The sequence below is a fragment of the Physcomitrium patens genome, chromosome 2, assembly GCF_059467195.1.
Source record: "Physcomitrium patens ecotype Gransden chromosome 2, ASM5946719v1, whole genome shotgun sequence".
NCBI lineage: Eukaryota > Viridiplantae > Streptophyta > Bryopsida > Funariales > Funariaceae > Physcomitrium > Physcomitrium patens.
The window spans coordinates 11,001,242-11,024,631 of record NC_143411.1 but is presented as its reverse complement, the minus strand read 5'-3'; the positions used below and the strand labels follow the sequence as shown (position 1 = coordinate 11,024,631).

At 34.2% G+C, this 23,390-nt stretch overlaps 2 long non-coding RNA genes across 6 annotated transcripts; both read left to right on the top strand.

Moving 5' to 3' along the window:
- The first annotated feature begins 1,374 nt into the window (after positions 1 to 1,374).
- Positions 1,375 to 3,150, top strand: LOC149989736 (uncharacterized). 5 transcript variants are annotated; one of them, XR_016500059.1, is made up of 3 exons: positions 1,375 to 1,869; positions 2,345 to 2,557; positions 2,674 to 3,150. It is a non-coding gene; the product is annotated as an uncharacterized LOC149989736 (long non-coding RNA). The 5 variants fall into 5 exon arrangements; XR_016500058.1 differs by having other exon boundaries at positions 1,520 to 1,869; positions 2,350 to 2,557; XR_016500060.1 differs by having other exon boundaries at positions 1,526 to 1,869; positions 2,350 to 2,484.
- A 9,781-nt stretch (positions 3,151 to 12,931) lies between these two features.
- On the top strand, positions 12,932 to 14,638 carry LOC149989735 (uncharacterized). Its single transcript, XR_016500056.1, has 2 exons — positions 12,932 to 13,337; positions 13,567 to 14,638. It is a non-coding gene; the product is annotated as an uncharacterized LOC149989735 (long non-coding RNA).
- The last annotated feature ends 8,752 nt before the right edge of the window (positions 14,639 to 23,390 follow it).

Here is a 23,390-nt window from a genome sequence, read left to right as displayed (position 1 = left end):
AGAAAAATAGAAATACATAATTACTTATTTTGTTCTTTGTGTAAAAAAGATCCTTTGTTGTTGCCTTGTCAACACACGTTTTGATTTATTATTATTTAATGCTTTATTTAAGTTAATGGACTAAGTCACAACCTTCGAAGAATATTAATAGTGATTTTAAGATTAAAATATTAAACTTAAGTTCAACAAATATTCTAATCTTTTTTAATTCAAATTAATAAATCATTTGTCAAATTACAAATATATCAAATGACTCAACTAGGTGAAATTTTGTGCTGAATAGAGAGGAATAATTTACTACTACCAAAAATAATTCTCTATTTCTTACGTAGTTAGGTATAAATGTTTTTTAGAATTTAAAATAGATACATAACAACTGGCAAGCAAGTTTGCATATGAATTAAAACCAAAGTTCATAATTTGTAAATAATTTGAAGTCTTTTGGTTTTTACAATATTTCTTTTTTCTTATGGCAAAGTAAAGATCACCAATCTATATATATATATATATATATATATATCTTAACATTATCATCATCATCATTACTTTATACGTCAAAGTTATATGTTACTATTATGTTTATTTATCCTTATCAAACAAAATAAAACATGTACAATTTTAACTAAATTTTTTTACTAATTTTTTATGACATATTTTAAAATATCCTTTAATAAAGAAGATACTTTGTTATTATTCTGTCATTAAATATTATTTTTAAGTGTTGTTAATATGATTTTCTTTATCTAAGTTGGCTATCCATACTGTGATTGTTATCAATTACTTCATGGATAAAAAAAAGCATCTAAAATACATCTTTCTAAATATTATGCTCCTTAAAATGTACAAATCCAAATTTGTTTAAGAAAAAAATTAAAATTAACCTACAATACTATTTTACCAAGATATATATATATATATATATATATATATATATTTCAAAGAATTATATAAAATACATTTATGTAATTTGATATAAAAATTTATAATTTTGAATAATAAAAATAAACAATTTTTTGTTTAATAAAAAAATCCAAAAATATATTTTAAATAATAATGTATTAATCAATAAGTTTTATATATATATAGTTTGAAAAGTAGTGGAATGTGTTAGTCTATATAATAAGTCTACTTAACTTGTATATGTAAGTTTAATTTTATTATATATGTTTTTTGAACATTTGTTTAATTTGAATTTATCATTTTATTTAACTTTGTGTATTAATAATAAAAGGTGTTAGTGTAATTCTTGGTTATTATTACACATCAGTAACTTGGTTTTCTATGTTCCTATTAAAGCAAAGCATTCGCCTCTTATGTTGACTAGTAGTATTATAATTATTATTCTTTTTGAATTCCCATCTAAAATTCTCTTCTATCTTCTTCTTTTTTTATTGGCATCATCTCTCACTAGATTTAATCTTTCAACTTCCAAAATAAAAGCACACCTCAACTAAACATTTCCCACAGATGAAAGGAAACTAGAAACATTATAAAAAAATAAACAAATACATATATATATATATATATATATATATATATGCACTATTTAGAACCACAGCAATCTTTTTTCTCCTTTTCCCATTTCTTCCATCTACTTATTTACTAAACCAAAGAATTCAAAATGCTCTTAATCTGTATTATAAAGAAGTAAATATTTGAACCAATTATCATCACAATTCAAACCCCATTTGTGAAATCGCAATCTTGCATGGAAAGTTGTGCCCATTTGCCCTAATTCTGCTGTCGGAGGCCCACGTTTTCTGCAGCAATTGATCGAAGATCCTCACTCCATTTTCCAATTCTCAGCAGCGTGATCGACCGACTCATCGCAATCAGAAATCCAAACAATGACGATTCTGAAGATGTGAGGTGAGTTTCCGGAGCCTCCGAGCAATGAATGAAAGATGCTGTTGATCGAGGCAGTACTGGCCTAAAAGAACGCACAATGCTTGTCTGGCAAATCCCGATTGAGGAATTCCTTGTGAGATTGAGAGGATCGCAATCTAATCTTCGCAGCAGTTCGTGTTGATGTTGAGAATCGGCTGTTGCACGGACAGCAATGGTGAGGGTTGGTTTTGCGGTACCACGTCGAGCTGAGGTCTTTCTGTCTATACCTGGATTGATTCTGCATTTTCAAGAGTGATTTTTGTAGTTTCCCCCCGTGATCGTAAGAAAGCACTGATTCGAAAATCAACAATGATTTTTTTGGTAGAGGTTGGAAAAACTGGATTCAATGAGATGGAGTCGTCCTGTATGTTAAAAGTTTCATTGCAAGCAGGTTTGAAGTCTGTGGTCTGCGGCACTAGCTCTCTGTGAATTGACTGCAAATTACTTCGTGTGGTAGGACAGAAATGAACATTGAAGAACAGAATGTCGAAGTCGAAGAAGAAGACCAAGTTTGTGAAATACCAGGAACGCAATGTGATGGTTTAAGGAGGCGGTGCCCGAAAGGATGAAACTGCAGCTAAACGGATCCCTTCTCATGTGATTGCAAACCCTAGTGATGACCCTTCGTATTGTTTTGCTGATGGAATTCGCATCTCCTTTTGATTCTTGGGTACGTTCTGAAGATGAGTTCATATCAGCTTGAATATTGCAATCCCTTGTGTCCATTTCATTGCCTTAACTTTAAAAGGAATTTAATATGTGTTTGTGTGTGTGTCTCTCTCGCAGCCTTAAAAGAAGATCGTGAGTCCAATCGAGCTCATCTTCCAGAAATCATCGCCCACTTATCAGTTCATTTTTTTGCGGTTAGCATGCCTACCTGTGATGTTTTTTATATTTATGTTTTTCGAATCAGAAGGAATTTCTCTCTTTACTATTGAAGGAGAAGTATAAGAGAGTGCAGAAAAAACTATTACAGGTCATTAATCTGTTGTTTGGTGAGATCTGAGCACAGGGAGGACCGGTATTCTGGATAATTTGGAAACCTTTCGTAGAGCAAATCAATCTGATTTCAGTGCATGTATTATTACCAAATTTTTATGTTTTCATTTGGAAGCGTTTTTTTCGTGGGTTTTTATTTTTTGTGTTTTCTTTAGTACTAGAATTCACTATATTCCAACATATTCTAATAGTACGAAGCTTATTGTGTGGACTACTCTGTCTGGTTATTATTTGTCACTTAATAAAGCATGTTATTTGAATCTACATTGTTTATTCGTATGCTCTGTAGATGAGGGGTCATAACTACTTTGTTATATTGAAAATAGATATTAGACTCTTATCAAGAATTTTGTTTGAAATAAAAGGATTTCTGAGGTCTAGTTGATGTTTGATTAGAATATAGTTTATGAAAGTAATAACCAAATCAATTTCATACATAGGTTCTAGTTGATCAATATCATTATTTGTAAAGAATGACTTGTATTGTTTAAGAGTGTGAAAAAATTGTGACTAATATCAATAATTTTTTTAAAAATTTAACATCAAAAATATATTAAAATATCCTTGGGCCACAAAAATCAAATAATTGTTATATGTTTTCTATTTTTTTTTTCTTTTTTCTTTTTTCTTTTTAATATTACCTTCTTCCATAACTTGATCTAATAAAATTCAGTCCCTTATTATATCTTTTGAGAATAGAAGGATGGATTACTTTAATTTGAGCACGAAATACTCTATTTTTGTATAAGACTATAACCACAATTAGTGATTTTTATGCATAATAATACTTATTTATAATTTCTTTACCTAAATCATTTAAAAAAAATCATTGTAATTTCAGAAATAAAAATAAAATAAAATAAAACTATAAGACAATTCTAAAAAGGTTTTGATAATTTCTCTTATAAGTTAGATTTAATAAAAGAAAAATAAGAGTTGATTAAATAAAAGAAATCAAAATCCAGTCTAAACATGTATTACAATTGATTAGCATCAGTTGATAAAGATAAAAATCTTAGAAGAAATAGAAGGAGAAAAATGAGAAAGAAGGTATAAAAAGAAGGTACTTTGTAAATAAAATATTTTCAAAACTTATTCATTAATCTTAGAAATTAATTACTTTAATTAACTTTGTAAATCAGATACCTCTTTTTATATTTACCATGAACATAATAAAAATGTTCTAAGAAAGTATTTTTTAAAGATAATTTGAAAGAAAAAATGTAGTCATATCTTCACATATTGCATAAAATTCTGAATAAGAATTACATTGTTTATGATATCATTTAAAAAGTAAAGATTTTTTGATCTTAAATAACTATTTTTATATTAAAAGTTTTATGTCTTTGATGTGAGGGTTTAGCTAAATATTTTCAGAATGTATCAACTAACATTGTATACCAAAAATTGCTTGAATTGATCCTAATTTCTTCTTTACAAATGATTATGGATAGACCACAAAACATTGAATTTAAAAAGATAATCTATTTTAAATAATCTAATATAGTATAATCTAAAGGTATTTATTATTATTATTAATAACAATAATCTAAAGCCATCAAAAAACTCTATGCAATGCTAATTTATTAATATAAGTTTTTATACAACATCAAAATATATATTAGGTTATAATGTAAAAAGATTAATAGAAAATTCTTATTGATAACAATCTTATTACAATATATACTAATGACCTTTCATAGGATTTTATATAATTTCACGAGCATATCTAAATGTGTCTTTTAATCTTAAAGCAAAAAAATCTATAGACTCACATACTTGGAACATATAACATTTTCATTGAATAAGAAACCACATAACATTTGTCCTTACCATCTTTAAACTCCAAATTGTGGTGTCAAATACAAAATAGAAAGAGAACTTAAAGTGCTTATGTTAATAATAATATATATTTTATAAAACTTTGTGCAAAAAGATCTAATGTCACCAAAAATGCTAAATCTTCAAAAATAATAGTATTTGGAAATGATAATAATTTGCATCAATAGTTAATAATTTACCAAGTGACCATATTATTTCAAAACTTAAAACAAAAAATTATAGACATTAAACATTTAAATTGCATTATTTTAAAAAAATATCTTATAAAATAGTAGGTATATCAATATGCATAGATGATATAAATATAATACATATATATTTTGAGTGATAAAATTCTTCTAAGTAGATAAAAAAATATAAAATATATATATAAATTATCAATATATCTAATATGATACAAATAACTATGATTTGTTTTTACTTGTGTCCATCTCTATTAGTATAATATTTTTAATAATACATTCAATTCTTTTTAACTTTAATATTGATGCATTTTTAATAAAGATTAATCTTATTACAAAATCATAGTTTAATTAATGCAAATGGACTTAAATAACAAAAAAAATTCATAAGGCTTTTAATTACAATAAGTATGTAATTTATATATACTTATGAAATAAATAAATAAATAAATAAATAAACCTCAAAAATAACTATAATAAAATAAAAAAGTTTAGCTATTTAATATTAAAATTGAGCATTATAATTAATTTAGTATTTTAGCTAACTTAAAAATATAAATCTCATGTAAAAAATCATATTTGATTTTTTATGAAAGACATTTCTATTAAAACAAATTGCTAAGTTGATATATCTTTTTTACTAGGAAAGTATCCTTCTTTTATCACATAGACATCCTTCCATTCATCTACACTTATACTCCAAATTCCTTGACTAATCTTTAATCTTTCCATCCATCTTTTGCTTGAGCTTATTTCAAAATTAAGCCTCATATTCAAGTTGTGGTTGGCAGCAATAATCAATGTTGTGTGGTTCTAATCTTGCTTGGTTAGCTTATTCACAAATACAACCAAGGAATTGTCTAAGAGCTAGAGAACCTTGGACGTACCCATGTGTCCTTCAATGATTGAAGATGATAAGAATCTAACTTAGTTGATATTAGCAATTTGAATCAATTTTAAATACTACAACACATGATTATAGATGTGTTGACCTTCCAAACACCTTATAGTGATGATATATGGTCCTTCTAAATTGCTCCATAGATTTAAATCCTTAGCAAAGAAATTGAAATTACAAAATAGAGAGCTTTTAGTCAAAGCAAAGTAAGTTATCGCTTGATATCTAATTTATATAAATTGCATTTGTGTTGAAGCAAAGAATAATTGTACAGATAGCCACCCAACAAAAGCTTACAAAATCCTCCTACAATGGGAGTAGTTAGATTAAAATATTTTTTGGTGGTACCATTCTTTAGAACATGGCTCAAGATTTGTGCTCAGTTGAAAATAACATTTCCTTGTAGCAAAAGTATCAATACAAACTTGTCATGCAATAGAAATTAGCTTCCTCTAATGGGTATACTGAACCTTAAAGGTGCTTGTAGAATCTCCAACAATTAGTTAAGATAATAAAAAAAAATATGACATTAAATTTTAGAGTAGTATACAATTAAAAATTTACTATATATATATATATATATATATATATATATATATCACTAAATTAATTAATAGTCTCTTTTATTTATTATTTTATTGTTTTATGTCTTATTTTTATCCCTTTTTTTGTATTTTTTTTCTTACATAGATTAATTTTTAAATGATTTTTATTAATAGTTAAGATAAGTAGAACTTTTAAATTAAGTAAAGAAAGTAATTCTAAAAAATATGTATTTAAATATACCTCAAAGTGCTTTAATTGATTGATAAACTTCTTCTATTTTTGATGTCTTAGCTGATTTTTTATTCATTTTTCTTTAAAATATTGTTAGAATATCTTGTTTTTTGTTTACCATAATGTAAGCCTATTTCGTTTATCAAATTAGAGTAACTAGGGTCTTTCTACCAAATTTCAATTATCAATTTTTTATTTTTATTTTTATATCTTTATCAAATATTTTGTTGATAGATTTCTAAAATGTATAAAATACATACATTAGATTTTATTGAGTTGGTGTCTTTTAAATTATATATATATATATAAATATAATGGTCATTATTTCTTGTGCTAATTATTCACTCTTTTTTAGTACTCTTAAATTATAACTACAAAAAAAGTTTGTTGTTATAACTACAAAAAAATTCTTTTGTAATGATATTGTTGTCATTAGGCTCTTATAGAACCTTGAATTTATCTAAGCACTGTGTTTATATCTACTTTTATCTATGAAATTATCACTAGTTGTTTGAATCTTCTTTAGTTATTATCGACTTTATTATATTTTTTGTGTTTTACATGTAACAGCTATTGACCACATGATGTTTTAAAGTTTGACCACACACATTATTTTCTTAATGTACAATATTATTAATTTAAGTATATTTAATGTATTTGTTAATCTCCTAATAATGTGCAAGATGGATTATTCTTTTTGATGGTTGTCACCAAAAAATATCCTATTTTTTTCCTACTTTATTAAATGTGTAATCTTAAATATTAATATATTATAATAAAAGAGGTTATTATTGTGATTTTTCACAAGTAGGATTTACAAACATAAATATAACAGGCCAATTAAGACATGAATTTAACTTGAATTCTTATTAATTTTTTTTTTGTTATTTTTTGATTTTTGCAACCAAGATAAACATTTCATTTCTATACTTAATTATCTAATCACCACAAACTCTTAAAACTTGATGTAATCTCAACCCTAATCCTTACTCAACTCTCTTGCTACAAGGGCCTTCAAACTCTTTAAACGAGCCATGACAAACAAACCCTAAAATGTGCCAATCAAGAAGTATATGGAGGGTTGAAAGGTGATGTATCGTGGTGAGACAGTTATCAGCATCGATCGAAGTTTAGAAAATGTCCAGCACTAGGAGGAGCAGTGGAATTCGAGGTCGGTAATTCATCCTCGGAAGAATTTTGTGAAGGCGAGGACGAGGACATGACGAAGGAGCTAGACAACGAACGACGACGACGACGCATCATCAACAACAACAACAACAAGGTTGCCGATCATTCACACTTGTGTCGCCCTCTTGAGCGGGCATCTACGTCAACACACGAACCCACAAATGAGCATCCATTGCACAGCTAGCAACAAAATCTAGACACTTCCGCCTGTGCGATGCACCGTGGATCTGCTCCGGGGAATCACCGAACTCGTCGGCACCAGCGCAAAGCACAGACAACATCATCGCCAGGCGACCACAGAGGGGGCTAGTCAAAAAGACTCAATGACGCAGGGCTCGCATCACGTGGGGAATATCGTAAGGTGCTTCACACGAGCGGCGTCATCAATGCGTGGCCCCACAGTCGGAGGGGATGGACTACTCACACACCTTTCCTTGCCGCATCTTTTTCGTGGAGTATCGAAGACAACACCGATGCCACAGGAGCGGATTCCACCACCATGTCCTGCTGCGATTGTCCGGCCCGTTAGCTCCTGTAATGTGCGGGTCGCTGCGCATGATCCTCTTCGCCTTCCAGCTCATTCTTGAGATCCGTCAAAAGGCTATAGCTACATGGGTCTGGTCGCGGCCATGCTCGCAAGCTCCCTCCCAGGCGCCATCGTGCAGAAAAGATCCCCGCTGCATTCACAGCGATCGTGCCAAAAAAAACCTCAACGAAAAGATCGCATGCGGAGATTGCCGAAGCTCACCACCAGCGAATCTTCCGCATCGCTGAGATTCAAACGCTGGATCGATTCTCAATGGCACAATCATTCTTCCACATCCGCTGGCATGCGTCGGGGAAAGCTTGCAGCACATCACAAATGCCGCATGAAAGGTAACACTGCAGATTATGTTAGGGTTTTACTTTAATGATTTCTACTTGATTATTGTGCATAAAGAGTGCATCATAGAGATGTTGTGGGTTCCTTCATAACGTGAGTGTGGTTACAATTGGAGTTTAGAATTGTGCTTCGTGGGTGATGGTAGAACCCTCTAAATGAGTCGATCTTATGCGATGCTCCACCATGAAAAATTATACTTCGACAAGAAGTACTGAAAACTGTGTTTATAGCAAGTGTGGTGTTTTATTAACTTTGGCAGAGCTCCTCGTTGAAATACAACTCTGACTATGTCCAGATATGTCCGTGTCAGATTGACAGTGTGGAAATGTGTTGTCGCATACAAAGACTTTGGTTGCAATTTGATAGGTTGGGATTTCATGCTGGATATGTAAAAGATGCGAATGGGGTTCAAGCATGAGAGGAAAATGAAAGGTTTTTTTTTTTTTATTTATTTTTATTTTTATTTGTTTCCTCATATGTATGTATATATATATATATATATATACAAATAATTTTGCATATGAATTCTTAATTGTGATAGTGATTCTTGCAACCCTATGAATTGTTCTTAAACCTTTACATGAAATGTTACATACACAAACCAGCATGTTAAAGTGCCACAGGAGACTTGACAGATACTGCAATGGATATAAGAATCCAAAACATAGAATTGTCTATTGCTCTTAAAAATGAAGTGCACTTAGGTGGAAACATCCACATTTACTAAAACTCGTACCAACCCTCCTTTTTTTATGAAATAAATTAAATCAAATCAAATCAACATCTCCTTGAAATCTCTAAATACCTAAACATTATATATATATATATATATATATTGTTACATCCAATTATGTTTGGCATGAGCATCCTTCAAAAAAGACTTCATTTGAATAGTGTGCAACTTATGTAGAGTATGAACCATCTATTAATACACAACATTCTCTTTATCATTGTTAGTATTTTTGTATTATTTAGTACAAAAATATAATGATAATATCATAGAAAATATGCTTTGTGGAAGAAGAAGAAAATAATAATAATAATAATAATAATAATAAATAAATAAAAATATCCATTAACATGCTTGACAAAGAAGCACACAAGATTATTTCATTTCCACTGATTTAAAATCCCAAAAATCACAAACCATGCAACATAGCCACCACAGTCATTGAGAATATTTCCAAATTCCAGTAATGTTAAAGAGTTGTGAATGAAAATGAGTGTGACAGCAAAGGGAGAAGTCTAGGTTTAAGGTTTTACTGCAAAAGCCCCCAAAAGTGCCACAAATGGGAAAAAGAGTGATTACATAGTGTGGGTTATATACAATGGTCAAGCCATTTGTTATTATAATATTCATTCTTTCTTCACTTTTTACAGTTGGTACACCTTTGTACATACAGAATGCTCAACAGACCCCAATGAGAAAAAGCCTCTTCCCTCACTCCCGGAGCCCAATTGCTAGCCACAAAAGCTCATAGCCAACAACACCTTTATTTCCATGGAAGGGTCCTACACAATGAGCACTTTCCTTAAAAAACATGAACCCACATACATGTCCATCTTTTAGCAAAGCCCCTCCACAAACAGCCATCGTGGCTGTGCTTGTGGGGATGTGGCAAGATAAGGCTACACTGTAATGGGGAAGGAAAGATCCTTGTGTGTGTGTATGTGTGTGTGTGCACTTTATTACATTGGATTCAATTTAAATAAATATATTTTCTACAATTCAGGATAATAGTTTTGAAGGTTTGTGCAGCTGGTGCAAATCCAGTACCCAGCTTGCCAATTTTTTCTTTTGTTCTAATGTGGGAGAGTATGGTTACATATATATATATAGTATTTGGTATAGTCTGGAGGTGAGTAGAATGACATGTGTGGAAGAACTAAGTGCTAAGGATTTTTCTCATTGCTGTCCATGCGGTGCTATTTGGTGGTGGCAGGTGGGGTTTTTTTTTTCATGCTCTTGCTTGGTCTAAACAGTGATAACAATGAAGAGTGTCACAGAATAATTTGACAGTATTTTTCAATAAACTTACACTGGTAATGCATATTCTTCTTGCACTCAGTATAATGTATTTTTTAATTTTTTTTGTAAAATTATGCCAATGCTGCAGATATTTTTTCAATTGCTCTTTTTGTAATCCTTTTTATTTGTAGATGCTATTTGTAAATAGCTTGTTATGTTTGCCGAATGTACGTTACAATTCAGTGGTGAGTATTCATACTAATTTTTTTGCAACTAGTTAATAAACACATTTGATAATGAAATAAAGAGTCAGTAAACATTGAGCATTATTTAGGTTGACCAATTTGTTAGTTAAATTACAAGTAACTAACAGGGCATGAAAATTTAAATAGCTGAGGGATTTTATCAAATTTACATTGCAATATTTTTATACTTGATCTCGTAGTAATTTTTTGTCCTCCTCGTCAGTGCTTTTAAATAGCCAAATTGACTAAAAAATATTCATTTCATTCATGATGTCAGATTGGTGTACAAAGCTCAAAAAAGAGGATAATAATGTTAAAACTCAGAGTTTTCAAAGAATAATTTTAATTTTAGTTTAATTTTATTATTCTTTTTCTATAATAATATCCCCATCTAAATAAAAGATGACTTGGTTAAAGCAATCACATGGGATGTTTGCTCTGTTATCCAGTTCGAAGAGCAATTGAGGTACAAACCCAAATGCAGGTTAATTGAGGATTTTTCTGACAAAACAATATCATACGACTAATAATAATATTAAAATTTGAAATAATATTGTAATGCGGTGGGAGTGGACCCAGGGCCCTGCCTGTATTATCTGAACCAAATCCATTGGGAGTGGCGTGAATAATGTAGTACGTGGAGGTGGGAGACGTGCTGACTAGACATGATTTTGGTGCGCGAGGTCCATGGAATTCCTACATGGCATACAGCACACAGACGGAATGCCACGAGGGCAGGCCGAGTGGTGCACAGCTGGCTTCGATCCTATCACCAAGTTGGTGGGTGATGATGAGCTGGCCATATGCGTGCTGATTAGGACAACAGCAGGGGTCGAGGGATTGGGAGGGGCAGGGGGGGCAGGGGGCAGGTGGGGCAACCAAGCTTGAAGGGGCAGGCATGTGGGTGTGTGGCTGGGGTGGCTTCCTCCCCCCTCGGGGAGCCTCACCCTACAAGGGGCACCGTCTCCGCATTTTCGTCATCTGCTGCCCCGCCCTCTGCCCTCCCCTGCCCCCTGCCCCACCTAGCTGCCCACCGAATCAAAAGGTTCGTGTGGGTGGGCGTCCTCTCCACATGTTTCTTCTTGTCAAGTGTTCATTTACCTCCAATTGATGAAGGAAGAAATGATTGTTGCATGCATTTCTAAAATGTCACCCATTGTATATAGTGAACCTTGAGGTGATATTGGTCATTTGAATAATTTCGAATATTAGAAAAGGATATGTATGGATGAAGGCTGTAGAAAGGAAAAGAAAATGTGCTTGTTACTTTTAACTTTTTTGAGAATTTTATACTTCTATTTCACGTTGTGTTACTGTTCTCTCCGGGTTTTCGTTCTCTTAAATGCATTGGCGGCATCTCCCAAGAGGCTCCTGGTACAATGATGGAATTTTTATTTAGGATTTTAATTATTGCTTCAGCACTTTTTGTATGCAATTTTCCCTCAATGATGTAGCAGGCTTTTGTGGGTGAGGATATCAATGCCTGCAGCCCATTGGAGACCTCTAGAAGCAAGTCTAGTCAGTCAGTCAGTCACTCACTCACTCACAAGGCACTCATTCCAGGGGGGGGAAGGCAAAAAGGAAAAATCCAAAGGGTAGTGTTCAATAGAGAGGATGGAAATTTAATGTCGGGAACCGGGGGCGTTGAGTTCTCATTAGAAGCACGCCCACGTTGCGGAGAGAACGGGCATCCAAGTGGGATGGGAACGAGCGAATTATGAGCACATTCCGTGACTAGAATTCCAAGTGAAACTTGTCCTGCACAGACTTGCATGGATTGTGGGGAACGGGGGCCAGGAGAGTCTACTATTCCGGCTCTTTCGAGGTTCCCCTGCGTGCGAATCTAGGGGAACGGAAGGCAAATTTGCAAGTTACTGAGGGGAACCACTGCTATGTCCCACGTGGAGTGCCTGACAGAAAGATTCCGTCGGGTGGGTATACGGGTGATACCCGGGGTCATCGAGGTATGGCACCCGGGGGGGGGGGTGTGTGTGGTGGGGGAATGCGTCTCGTGCGTTCTACATATGCCTCGACTACGTCGTGGTCATTCTCGCACTTCGCTGCCTGGTGATGGTTTCTCGCTGTCATGGATCCTTCTCTTCCTCTCCTGCTTTACCACTTGTGATTCGGTGCTCGTGTCCGCCCTCCTCCTGACACGTCTCACACTTCTCATCTTTCGACTTGAATAGAGGCAGGGGACAGTGTTTGTTTTGTATCATTTTGTGGCCAGACCAGGGAGAACCGTGCATTTGTGCTTCATTTGTGTTTCATGAAAAAAAAAAAAAAAAAAAAAAAAAAAAAACGAGGAAATACGGAGTTTTCTGATCACTGGAGGAGAAATTCTGCTACGTCGGCTATTTTTTTTATGTATAGTGAAGCTCGGAATCCTACTCTTCTGTTTGGATAAAACAGTCAGTCGCTGCGCCAAAGAAGCTGCGACATTGGAGCTTTCGCTTATCTGTCGTCGGTAAGTAGATTTTCCATCACTTGTTGAGCTCAGTCCTCAAGAATTGCGTCTCGGAACTGTGTCCATCGTGAATCTAAGTAAAGGTGTCCATTTCTTGAACAAAATCAGGAAAGAAGCCAGGAGGGAGGATTTGTCTGTAAGGTCGGTTCTGCATGTAATTGTCTTGATGAGAACTTATTTCCTTTTAAAAAGGTTAGTATTGAGATATCTTTCTTTATGTTTCTTGCAGGATCAATATTTCGCTTGCGGAAAGCAATCTGTCAAAACACCGTCCATGATCAAACTTCTGAAGTTTAATACAGAAAGTTTGGCGCACCTTTGGAAGGTTTTCTGCCAAATCCATCGACGCAGTGGAAGAGATACCGAGCTTCTGGATATGACCAGGGTTCATTCATCAAGCTCACATTCCTACACCTCTCTTAGAGATGTCTTTGCGTGCTCGCTTCCTGCTGCAAGCAGCAATCAACGGAACAATCAGCTTAGCTCCTTCCAGAATCTTGCGGACATTCGTCATGTGCACATGAGGAATCCTTTGGTGGAGAAAGCTGCCAGGGCTTATCTAGCCACGGCCAGTCACACGAAGTTGGAGCAAAATTCCGCCGGGATGTCTTCAGGCTATTCATCTTTCTTGAAGATTCTCCAATTTCCTTTATACACTCTTTTTGGAGGCACCTCGGCTTGGTTCAAGCAGCTCTACATCAAAATTTAATGAGAGTCGTGGATGAAACTGACGGAGAGCTGGTTGGGGTCGAAGGGTTTGGAGGGGTGCTTGGATGGAGTGATTCAGTTCAAGAAATTTTGTATCCTTACAGGGACTGTACTGGTGCATATGATGGGTGTTAACTGAGAGGGGAGTCGACTTCCTGCAGCCCTGATGCTTCTGATCCGGCCACTTCGGTACAATGCCTGTGTGGTCAGCGTATTTTTGATGGTCTGAATAGAGATCGAGATTTGAGAGGAACTGCTTGTAGTGGGTCTCAGATGTAGACTGACACTAGCCCAGGGCGTTGTGAGTGTTGTAAATATGCACATATTTTACATTAATTTTTCTTTGTTCTAGGCTTGGTCGAAAGTAAAGGCTTAGTTGGAGTCCTCACCATACTCAGGAAGGAAGGGCGAGAAAGAGGAGGGTTCTGAGGAAGGTTTTGTCTGCGGCATTGAGAGTGAGCTTCACTCACCAGTGTGTGGCAGGCGCTCCACCAGTTGTTTATTCAGACAAGGAGTTGATCCATGTGCCATCAAGCACTATTTTTGTATTCTATTGTATTATCAACAGATTATAAAAATAACATCTCTGATCATTTATAGCTTCATTGTCTTTTCTTTTATTTATTTTATCTTCACATGGGATTTGTTGTAGTGAAGTTGGGGTTTGGCACTCAGGATATCTTTCTGGTTTCTCTTACAATGCATAATCCAATGTACTTTTGAGGCTTCAGTGCCAAGAAACAGATCTTTTTGGCTCGACATGTACGAGGTGCTTCCGGTAACTGGCCACATGATCATGTGAGTCGTCTTGCAAAACTTATCACACTAGCATCTGTCATCGATCTGTATGAATGTTAGCATCTGGCATGGTCTTGTCAAGTCTGGACATGTAGCAGAAGCCTCTTGATGTGGAAGACTCACATCAATATTTGCCACCTGGAAAATATGTGCCTCACGGAAGCAGGAAAGCCAGAAATACTTAGTTCCTAAGTCTGAACTATCCCAATTAGACATGCAAATGTCTCATTATGCTACAGGAAAATTGTCCTTCCCTGACTATCCTCTGCAAACAAGGCTGCCTTGTTTGACCATTCCAATGAGAGAAATTCTGCTTCTAGCATATTGCAACACCGTGATGGCCACATACAGTGTTTAAATTTACAGTGAACAGAAAGCTGCAAATTCTAATTCTTTGAATCCCGTTGGTGATGCCTGTTGTAATGTACACTATTCACATCATTGAGGGTTTTGTTCACTCGTCAGGTCATTTTCGCCTAAAAATCACACACATGTTATTTATTCAGTCCTGCCATGTGACAAAGTGCAGTACTTGGATTCCTGGACGCTCTGTTGAATCATACGAATTAGTGGGTCTAATCTAAGCAGTGATGGCCATTCTGGCTCCTTCCAATGGATCGAAAATTACTGTCAGATCGGCTGTTGCAGGCCCAGGAGCAAGCCGAATTGTCTGCTTCCAAGTAGGGGATAGGTGGTCGGATAACCGCGCAGGTTGTTCCTCTCGTCGGCCCGTCCTCGAACCACGGTGATCATCACTTACAGAGCTTGATTCTGAATGAATTCGTTGCACTTCAAATGCAGAGACTCCAAAGAGATCTTTCACAGCTCTACTTCCGAAATCAAACTTCATTTTTATTAGCAAACGAAACAGTATCTCATCACATTTGACAACATGAGCGAAGTGGGGTGGGGCCATTCACACCTAGGAGAGAAGAGGGAACAACAAAACAAATCCTAACCAGAGCAGGCAATGTGGAAGAAGACAAAAGCATGGCTAATCATCAGCACCACTCTTGCGTGCATGATCATCTCGACTGTCCAAATCTTTCTCCACCTCAATATGAATGATGTGATGGCTTTGATGATGGCTTAAGTCATCTTGTGTTGATTTGTGCTGTCTGCATTTTGGGGGAAACGAAAAGAGAGAAAATGTATGTATATATATATATATATATATTTAACTTAGTGGGAGGAAAGGTTAAAATTCGAAAGTACATTTTTTATGATCGTTAAACAATGTATGGCAGGTCGACAAGACCTTTTGATCTAATTGTGCAAAGATAGGATTCGTGGATGTTGAACAAACCTTTGATCAACATCCTTCTCTGTTCTCTCTTCCTTTGTGAGTGATTCGAATTCTTTTAGTCTTCTTCTTCTCTTTCATTTCATTTCATTTTTAAATTGATTTTACTGGGTTATTGTGAGATTCTATCAGTAACAACAATATTCACAAGGATGTTGAGATGTTATTACTTGCACTTGTTTTGAATAAAATGCGGCACCTCTTCTAATGTGCTAAGCGAACCAATATAATATTTTCATTTTCATTTTGTATTCACTGGGTCTTTTGTCCTTCCAAAACCATTTTGCCTTCAAAATTGATGTTTATTGGTATGTAAGTTTTTTTGAAATCAACCACAAGTATTTGAAAATGTCTAACAAATAACAAGTCCATGATGTTAAAATTTACTAACTTAAGTATGGAATATATTTAATATATGTTGGATGGAAAATTATATAATAATTAATTTGTATGATGTGTTTCTTTAATGGTAACTAAAAAGAAGTTAAAGATAAAAAGAATAAAATACAATTTTGTGGAAGCGGACAAAACCAAGTCGGAATTTTATGAAAAGACAATTGGACATAAAATTCAAGGAGACGTAAAAGTCAATGGTGGTAAAAATCAATACACTATCCTTAATATCTTTTGACCATATCATTCTAAAAATGACTTTGACCAGAAAAAAATGATGTGCACACAAACATCTACATTTTTCAGAAGCACCCACAAATTCTGTAAATGCAGAACTCCAAGAAGTATTACAGAATAAACACTATTTTAAAAGCTTCAAACTTAACACAATATCTTGTTCCTTTTAATTCTTAACCCACATCTCCAACGTATATATATTTATATATATATTAGTGTGGGCGAAGTCTGAGCAGTGCATGATCGACTGGAGACAATAATCACTAGTTGCAGGACTTGCTTCCAACATCACCCTCCAATTGCTCGGATCCGAATCCCTCAGCCATGCTTGCATTTGTGGCTGCTGTTTGATCCCACATTGTCACAGCAGAAGGGGAGCACAAGAGTTATGTTTTATCAGTCAACTCTCACGCACCCATGCACATGAACTCAAGTTTTTCCTTCACAGTGACTCCACTATTCACTCAATTGCATTCATTTGGTTTGTTTAGTTTTGTTTCTTTTTGACACAATAGAGATAAACTCTGGGCAAGTCTATCCAGCATGGTTGAGATTCAATCGGTTAACCTCGTCAGTGCTGTTTTTTGTAATCCTTGGGTGGTGGAAAGTGGTGGTTTTAAAGTGACTCGGGACCAACTTCCAACTTCCAGTGCTGCGTGGTAGCATCTGGGGATTTGCGTGATGAGCCTCGCTGTCCTTTGCCTGACCAGTTAATGCTTTGCCTGACTGGTGCGAGGTGCATGGCGAGAATCTGACTTCCAGCTCCAGTACCCTCCCCGTTATGTCAGCCCTCTTGTCGCTGGCGGCGCTGTGACGCCATGTAGAGTGTTCCGACCCACCGCAAAGAGATTTAACCAACCCTTTTGTTTCCTTATGGGTAGGTGTTGATGAGTATCTAAATTGTACAACCTTTGCTTTCTTGAGGTGTTAAATCTTCGTCGTTATGTTCACAGCTTTTCACGGTGTCACCATGACCTGTGCTTTTATTTCCCACACGAGGCGTATTCCAAGTAATGTTGCAGATTTGTTATGTTTATAATTATTAAACTAAAAAGAATTTCGTAGCCGAAGTCATTAACTTGAGCTGTCTTTCGCCTTCTGAGTCCCTCGGTGGCTTTACTCTGTACTGAGTACTTACGTGACCCTTGGCCCCTAGGATTTTTTTTTGCTTCTTTGAGACTTTGATGCAGAATGGTTAATCAGTTGGCTCTCCTTCGTTACATTACGGTGCAGTAAGTCTGTGTTGCCGTGAACGATAAGGGACTCAGCTTGTGGATTTGGTTGAGAGATTTCGGGCGAAGGCTCAGTTGGAGGTCACTTGGTAGAAGAAAACGTTAACATCGTTCACAATGATGGTGCCACCTCTGCCAATACTAACAGCGACCAGAATAAATCAGGACGAGTATCGTTTAGAGTAACATCAAGTTCAGGCCCTCAGGAAGTGGGTCACTAGATTCGTCTCGATAAGCTTCTGGGTTGCGAAGAAGTGGATCAATCGCTGCTGTCTGTGGCTACACTATCGCACACAGTCTCAATCGAGCATCTGATCACGAGAAAGTGGAACAACAGGAGGTTATGGAGAGATCACTTCACGCAGTCGCCTGTAAGTGTGAACAGAATGTTCGACGTCGATACCAGAAGCGGCGCTGCTTGTTCTCCCGCATCACAGGATCAACAACGTCCACAGTTAAGTGACAGGCTGCGATGACTTGCTCGTTCTGAGGTCCCATGCTTGTGGCAAACGGGGCATGTAGCTGCTTCAGATGAGTACACCCCGGCGATGCGTGTATTTGTGAACCGCAGCGGCCGCGGTCTTGCTGATGCGTGCGATGGGAACCGTAGTCTGGAGGAAAAGCATTATCAAGTTTTGATCATGGAAATTTGCACGAGGTCGTTGAAGGGTTTTCACCTCCGAAAGCAAGCTGTTGCTGATGCGTGTTTTCAGGGAAAGATCAATGCCGCAGGAATACCACTAATACGTACAAGGGACTTTGTTTTTTGAATAGAGTCAAGATCAATACGAAAATGCTGGAAGCCTTTGTTGAAAAGAAATTGTGGATGTGACTCTGCCGTTTCAGACTACCAGGGGAAAGAATGACATTAATTTTGTGAACAAAAGCCTAGTGGTTACCGACATAAAGTTCTTTGCAGACACTGCGAGGAGGGTGGAATAGAAGAGGTATTATTTTCTTGTGAACAAAATCCATGACAAAGTGTTACTGATTGAGATGCTTTATTTGGAAAGTGTACAATACAACTGTGATAGTTTCGTCTGTCTGATGTTTCTAATGAAATCTAGCAAAATTGGTGAAAGCAAGGAGAAGACGAATGATTATATTTAATCAAGGCTCTCTCTGCTTCCAATATTGGCCAGTGACTACAGATTGATGTCGGACCGCCGCCACACATACCTCAGAATTTCATGCCTGGTGGGATCAGGATCTCGTTTTTGCTAGCGCACATGCCATTTCGCATTCATGAGATTGGTTGCATCGTAAGTTGAAGGAGAATACAATGAAATGCCACAATCTTTGAACTATCGATGTAGCGAGGAGAAAGCCATCATGCAATCTCGAGGCATTCTCACATGAACTTAGATTGTGCCACTTTTGAGGTCAATTCTCTGAGAGATTTACAGTGTGGATTCAAGCAAGAGCATACTCTCTGGTGAAAGTGACTCAATCACCTGCCAATAAGGGCCCGTGCTAATAAGGGCTCAGTAGCATAGCAGAAGCAGCAGGCACTAAAGGAAGAGGAGCATTTGTGACATGTGGTAGGAAGAAGTCTGAAATAAGATGATTCTTACTTCTAATATCTTTTACTTATATGTAGTGGTTGCTATCCTAGTAGATATTTTCCATCCCTTAATTTTTGCATTCATTATAATATATTCCAAATATATTCTTTAACAATCTTAGTTACTTAAAGAATATGCCTTGATATATACTTTGTACTCCTAGTATACTTTTTGATATCTCACCTATCACAAGAATATCTCTTTATATATACTTTTTATTTTTACCTAGTCTTTGAATATTTCCTATTACATCTTTTATCTTTTTGTACTTCTCTCTCATTCATATGATGCCTCTTCTATATTCCAAGAACCAATTTTTTGACTATTAGCAATTTTGGTAAAGTAATGTTCTCTATGAGGTTTTTCACAGATGAACTCTACCTCATGTCATGTCACAAAGGAAGAGGAGCATTTCACAGATGAACTCACCCTTTACTTATATGTGGTGGTTGCTAACCAATGATGCAACTTCAATCTTTTTGATATTACATCCATTTTTATTTCATTCAATTAAATCCTAAGTTCTCTCTTAATCTAGCCGCCACCTACAAATCCTAGCTACTACCATAGTAACTTCGTTTAATTCTTTGCTGCCTTTTAACTATTAGCAACATACTATGCTTAATCTCTATGTGGTTGTAACTAAGCCAATACTTGCTGATCTTCAACACTTGTTGTAAGGAATAGATCATTTTATTGTTTCAAATGTTAGGATTTGAAATCTTATAATTTCTACTTTTAGATCTTGATTTAGATCTTATATTATTCTTATTTACTATTAAGTGTATTTTGAATTTGATATTTTTTTTATATTTTAAAGTGAAGTTTTAGAACACAAGTATTATATTTTAGATTTAGAATATAAGTATTTTAAAAGACTAATTTTGTGATTTATTTATTCAAGAAGCTTGGAGTATTTAAAAAGCCTCTTATGCTACTTAAAAATAATTTGTGAACTTAAAGTGATTTTAGAAAAAAAATCTGATTAGAGATATTTAGGTAGTTTATATGACTTATAAAAAGTCATAGAAGTGAAGTTTACAGTGATTTAAGAGTGAAAACACTAGTTTATTTACAATGGCGAAATTTTTGGATTCTAAAGCAATAACATCTTCTTATTGATTTTAATTGCTTAAAGATTCTTTTTCTTAAATTTATTTGATAGGTTTCTTTCTAAGACATAGTCTCAAGTGAAGGTGATGGCTTAAAGATCATTGAAAAGTTTAGCGTAGAGAATTTTTACTATTAAAAAAAGAATATTGAATTTTTGTTGGCTTCTTTAGATCTTTGGAATATTATAGATAAAAGTGGAAACCTCCTAAGCACCATTGCTCATATGAAGAAGAAGAAGGACTATAAATGATGTGAAAAGAAGACTTTTGACATATTTGCTACCAATTTGAATGAAATTAATTTCTTTTATATCATTTTTTTTATAATATAATAGTAGAAGCATGAAATTTGTTTTGAAAAATTTATAAGAGCATGAATCTTTTTAGCATTCTACAGACTAAGAAAAAATTATTAATAATAAAGATAGAAGAAAGTGATAATTTTAAGGCTCATATCAATATAATAAATGCTCTTATAAATCAATTAATAATTCTTGATAAGCCAATAGATGAATATGATATTATAAAGTTCTTACCTATAAACCTTTTTAAGTATTATAATTATCTAATTGTGGCATTAGAATCTATCAAGATGAAAGAACCTATGTTAGATTATGTTATGACAAGACTTATCCATAAAATGATTAAAAAAAAAATAAAAAACAAGCATCAATATAAAGATTTGATTTTTTTTTTTTTTTTTTTTTTTTTTTTTTAAATAAGAAAACATAGCTATTCTAACCAATATGAGATTATAAAAAGCAATGTGAGAACTTGCATTATTTGTAGAAAATTAAGTTACTTTATACAAAATTATTATAAGGTCAAAAAAGAAGATAGAAAAAAAATACTAATAATGCATATGACAAGTATAGAAAAGATAATTTCACATTTATAGTAAGTAAATACACCTTCATGGTTGCCATATCTAAGTAGATTGTTGATTTGGATTGCACTAAGTGCATAATTCCATACAAGTATTTATTTGATATTTATGAAGAGATTTTAGTACAAGAATTTGGTTGAAAAATAATGACATGGTATAAGTCATTGGAATAGATATAATAATAATAATAATAATAATAATAATATATATTTTTGTAATTGACCAAATTAAGAGAGTCAAATTGAAGGAAGTCTTACACGCTCAAAGTTTTAAGGATTTATTAACCAAATTTGATTGGTAACTTTTCTAGAATCTAAGTGCTATCCAATACAGGAATTACAAGTTGATTTATTTAAAATCTTGCTCATAAGACAAGCTTTATCTTAATTTGCTCCTTTATTAGAAAATAATATCTAATCTTAAGTAATATTGAAGCTTTTTTAGAATCATTTGTAGATGCATTTAAAAAACATGACTAAGCCATATAGACGGCAAGAAAGATTTGTTCATTATGTCAAGGATCACACTTTGCATTAGTTTATGCATGTGATTTTAGGTTATTCAATTAATATCTATTAATTTTAAGTAATTCTTGTAACATCGATTGAGATGAATGAACCAATTCTATTGAAAATTAGGAAATAATATCAATGACCTATTATTATGATTATTTGACCTTCAAACATTCAATGAAGCTATCAACCTAGTTATGAAGTATGATAATTAACTATTTCAATGCCATGAAGATCAATGCTCATGGATTTTAACAAAGCAACATGTAGAATAGGTAAATAAACTTTGTAGTAAGTTATTGGTTGGTTATTCATAACCTTCAGAATTAGACTGATGGTTAGGCAATTTAGTTGCTAAAAATAGGTTGTTAGTGGAATAAATGGTTAAGAATTCAAAAGGTCATAACCTTTGGAATTTGTAGGCCGATGGATCATCTTTTTGGTAGGATAAAGAGGTTGATGAAAGAGAGATCTGAGCCAAACTGTGAGAGTCGTAAGCCAGGGCAAGCTTGGTACTATCTCTTTTTGTTTCTTTGTTGTTGACAAATAATGGATAGTTTCTGAATATTGAGAAGTTAGTTTGGAGTGCCAAACTATGAAAGTTGTAATTCTGTGTGATGAATTCAGAAACTGAATATAATAAGTAAGTTAGAGATTAGTAATTGAATATATCTAAACCGCAAAGAGAGTAAGTGAGAGATGAACGGATAAGAATATGGAAGTATTGTTGAATTGATAGTCGTAGAATGGATTATGGGTTGAATTAAGACGGAAGTAGTAAGCCTTGGTGTTTTGTAGTTGATAATTGATTTCAGATAGTCAGAGTACAGTCAATTGTGATACTAACAGATCCAATTCATATAACCAGTCTTTCCCCGTGTTCAAATCCACCTTTGTTAGTTCAATAGCTTTAGTATATTGAAGCTTGAATACAACGAGAACAACATTTTGGCACCGCTACCAGAGAAATGATAATAATATGAAATGTTAGAAATTGATTGTATAAGAGATGGAATTATATGTTAAATGAGAATTTGAGAAGAACCAGTTTTAGGATTATAAATATGTGAATTATAATTCAAGGCAGTATTGATTTTATAAAGATGAATAAAAGATTATGAGTGATAATCATGAAGAGGAGGATTATCAAAGAATTAATTGACAAGCAAAAGAAAGACAGGAGCGATTACGCATACGAAATCTCCTACCGAAACAACAAAAAAGAATTGCAGGTCCAAGAAAAATCAAAGGAAGAAAAATTCAAATTCAAATAGCAAGGAGACCAGTGATAACACCAATGGCCGCGG